Here is a 4107-nt window from a genome sequence, read left to right as displayed (position 1 = left end):
TGGAGCTCACTTCCTACAGGTCCCCAGGACCAGTGCCACCACTGGGTCCCTGCTGTCTTCTTGTTACACCCTCTTTCAGTCCCAGGACCTTCACCTGCTCCATCCTTGGCCAGTCAGAGCCCGCTGCCACAGTGGACCACTGTCCCCACCTCAGGACCTCACTCATTCATTCCCTTTTTTTATTTTCTTTTCCTTACTGAAAATTGAACACAAGTACATCACACAGAGTTACTGCCTCAGCTGTTTTGTATATGATGGTTGAGTATCTCTAAGTAATGCTGGCTTGGACTTGCCCTTGGCCTCCTGTTGACTCCACCTCCTAGAGTGCCGGATATCAAGCATCCTGCACCATGCCCACCCTGTGCCTCAGCCCTCATGTGTTTCTGTAATATGGAGTCTTACTTACTTGAAAACAACAACGAAGAGAAGACCAAGTTGAGGTATTTGTCTTAGTTACTTTTCTCTCCTTGCTGAGACAAAATACCCAATGCCCAAAATGAAGGAAGGAAAGGTTTATTTAGCTTACAGTTTGTGGAGGTTTCAGTCCATACTTGGCTGGATCTGGGGCAGAGTGGCACATGGCAGAGGGCAAACATTCATGGCAGCAGAACACAGCAAAGCAACAAGAGCAAAGGGGGGAATGGCAGCCGAACAGCAAAGCAGCCAGAGCAAAAGGGAGGAATGGCGGCAAGCAGCCTCTTTGCCTCCCTTACATTGTAAACAGGCTACCCCCACCTAAGGGGCGTGTAGCTCTCACATAATCTCCATGCCTTCCTCTTCCACAGGCTCAGGATGTATACACAGTAAGCACCCTGGCTTCCTGCTGAGTCACTTAGCCAAATCTCTAGACTCCCCAAGTTGACACAACGTATCAACCATAACAGTATTTTTTACCAGAGAGTCCATGAGAAGGATAGGGAGTGTTTTGGGGTACATCAGTGCCTGTAGTAGTTCTCTTGCCTTTTGAAGTTTCTTGAATCCATAGGTGTCTGAAGTATATGTTACTAGGCAACTAGTGTTCATTTTGTATGCGTGCAAATCACAAATAAAGCATCTGGAAATTTTGACCCTTTGGGTCAGACCTAGCAGTAAAAGCCCTCTCTAGTGGCTATTCAGCCTGAAAATTGCAAGTCCCGTACTGGTGTGGTTCATTTAGCAAGACCTTGTCTCAAAAGCAAACAAACAGAAGGGGCAAGAGTGGGGACAGAAAGGGGATGAAAGAAGGAATTTAGATGTGCTATGTGCCTGGACCAACTCCACCAAATGAAAGTTTTTTTTGTTTTTTTTGTTTTTTTTGTTTTTTTACTGCAAAACCTCCGCCTCTGAACAAGTGAGGGGACATCTTTAGGGGACATTATATAAACCATAACAAAATTGTATTTCAAGATAATTCAGTAGATTTATAGCTCCTCACCTTCATGGCTTATCATTTCCTTACCTTCAGAACCTCCTCCCTCTTGATATAAGTCAAAATCTGTGTTGTACTTTGTGTTTAGATGTCTCCCCGAAGCCTCATACATTCATGGGGCCATGTTTTTCAGAGGTGGCTGAATCTAGAGTTTGTGTTTGATTCATGGTCCAATGTTGAGATTAAGGGTGTGAGTGCTACACTTGCCCTAGGGTGGGTAGCCTGCATACAATGTAAGAGACAGAAAGAAGCTTGCACCTCCTCTCCTTTGCTTGCTTTTGCTGTTTTCCACCATGAAAGTTGTTACCCTGCCACCCTGCCTTGTAGTCACTAGGTTATGGAATGAAACCTCTACAAACTTGAGCTAAGTAAATCTTTCCCCTTTTAACTTTGGATGTTGGGTATTTTGTCTCAGTGATGAGAAAAGTAATCAAGACAATGTGCTTAACAGATAAAAATCCAAAATACTCTCTTTCAGGTGGTGCTCTTCAGTCATTTCCTTTTCTCTCTCCTCACAGTGTTGATCTGTCCTTTCTTTGCAGGCAGTTTTGGTCTGGATCACTTTGTGGTGATCTCTCAGGTGAACAGTTCTCATTCCCTTAGCAATATTTTTGCAACATGGATCTTCGTCTTGATATTGAGTGAGTATTTAAATGGAACACAGCATTGCAACATTCTTGCATTTCTCCTTGGATAGTTTGATCTGGTTAACAACATAATCTTCATTCTAATTCTTATTCTAACCTCCCAACTATGTCCTTTCTTCCCAGAAAAGTTTCCAGTTCTTTTATCCTGAGTCATTCTTGCTGAGGACAAAGGAACTGACTCTACAGACAGGCCATAAAGACTATTATGAAGAGCTTGGGTCTCTTTCAGCTGTTGGTAGAATTTTTTAAGCATATTTTAGTTTCTTGTACTTGTGTTTCATTGGCTTTCTCATCTTGGTCTAGATACTGGATCTTTTTACTGTCAGACCCATCAGCTGTTCTTGGTCTTAATGCTAATACTTTTCTTTTGTCCTATGTTTCACCATATACATATAATATTCCTCTTGACAGGACTGTACATATCCAAATCATCAGTCACAGTGTTTATCTCCTCCAACCTAAACTGAAACTCATTAAGCACATTATATTTTACAACAGCTGAAGCTGACCCCATCCTGGCAGGTTCCATGCCTTCCTGCAAAGAAAGGTTTTATTTGAGTAATTGAAAATGTTGTCTAAAAGCAAGAGAACTGTGAACGCTTGAGCTATCACAACACATTCTATCATCTCTCACGATATCCAGGCACACTGAGATACTGTTTTACATCATTAGGGCTTTTGACATCATCTGCTCCAGTGACACCTGATTTGGTGAAAGTACACAGCCTCTGCAGGGTGAAAATCCTGTCTTTCCCATTCTGATTGTAGGAGCCTACAGCCCCCATGCTTAATCACAATGCACTTCACCATGAAGACTGCTCTGAGTTCTTCCTGGAACCAGTGTGCGCCAGCCATGAGTCAAGCTGGAAGGCCCAATGTGATAAAGACTTCACACACTTTCCACCCTACCCTCAAGTCTCTCTTCAAAAGAAGTAAGTACTCGGTTTCTTTTTTTAACCCTACACTCACTTTTTATTTCATAAAGATATGAAATAATGGGAAAAAAAGAAAACCTTAAACCTCCTTTTGGAGCCAGTATGAAGAACAGTAACCCTAAACCTGGAAAAATCCGAAGGGAGGAGCTGAAGGCCTTAGGAGGTACCCCCTGGCCACCCAGCAGAAAAAGTGTGGGACACCTCTGTCTATCCCCTGCTAGCTGCCTGTGGAACTACAAGAGGCCTCTGTCGATGGGCATAGAAATGTCAAAGATCTTTTTCAGGAGAATGTAACATTTAACATGCAACATGAGGGGCACAGAAGAAAAACAGCAAGTTTAAGGAGAGGATACAGTTAAAGCAAATGTTCAGGAAAGAGAATGTTGTGGTTTGTGTCTAGATGGCCCCCTAGACCCTCATGCAATCTTAGATGTGGCTTTTTTCAGAGGTGGATGAATCAGAAGTGTGAGATTCTGGGATTAAGGGTGTGTGATTAGTAAATCAGTCCACTGATTGGTTTGGTTTAGTCCTAAGATTAAAGGTGTGAGTGCTACACTTGCCCCAGGGTGGGTAGTCTGCACAAAATATAAGGGGCAGAAAGAGTTTTGTCTCCCCACCTGTTGCTTTGCTACAGTTTGCCTGCCATGAACTGTTCTCTGCCAAGCCACCTGCCTTGGATCCAGCTGATTATGGAGTGAAACCTCTACAAAATGTGAGCCAAATAAACTTTTTCTCCCTTTTTTCTGTGGTCTATTGGATTACTTGCCCTTCCTATTGTCCCACCCCTCTCTTGTACCTTTTTTTTTTTTATTCCTCCCATAACTCCTTCTTCCAGAAAATTCTATGCTTGGTTCTATGACCATTTTGTGTCGGGTGTAGCTGCAATCTTTCCTCCTTATTTTGAGACATGCTGTGTTGACCAGGCCATCTAATGAAAGAGGTGGAGTGTTAAAGATTTTGATTCACGAGTAGACATCTGTGATCGGTGTGAATTTGGACAAACCACTTACTCTATTATGAAATAACATTTCCAATCCAATATGGCTTCCCCAGGGATATTATGAGGAGGATAAAGTGAAAAAGCGAACGTTAATGAAAGAGGTGCAACACACTTCTC

At 42.8% G+C, this 4107-nt stretch overlaps 1 long non-coding RNA gene across 1 annotated transcript; it reads left to right on the top strand.

Moving 5' to 3' along the window:
• Nucleotides 1-1956: 1956 nt before the first annotated feature.
• On the top strand, nt 1957-3662 carry LOC102007135. The gene is made up of 3 exons (XR_261135.2): nt 1957-2049; nt 2824-2987; nt 3625-3662. It is a non-coding gene; the product is annotated as an uncharacterized LOC102007135 (long non-coding RNA).
• Nucleotides 3663-4107: the final 445 nt, after the last annotated feature.

Source organism: Chinchilla lanigera, unplaced genomic scaffold (assembly GCF_000276665.1).
Source record: "Chinchilla lanigera isolate Chin_1 unplaced genomic scaffold, ChiLan1.0 scaffold00024, whole genome shotgun sequence".
In the NCBI taxonomy this organism is placed as follows: Eukaryota; Metazoa; Chordata; class Mammalia; order Rodentia; family Chinchillidae; genus Chinchilla; species Chinchilla lanigera.
This window is presented reverse-complemented; position numbering and strand designations above follow the sequence as displayed.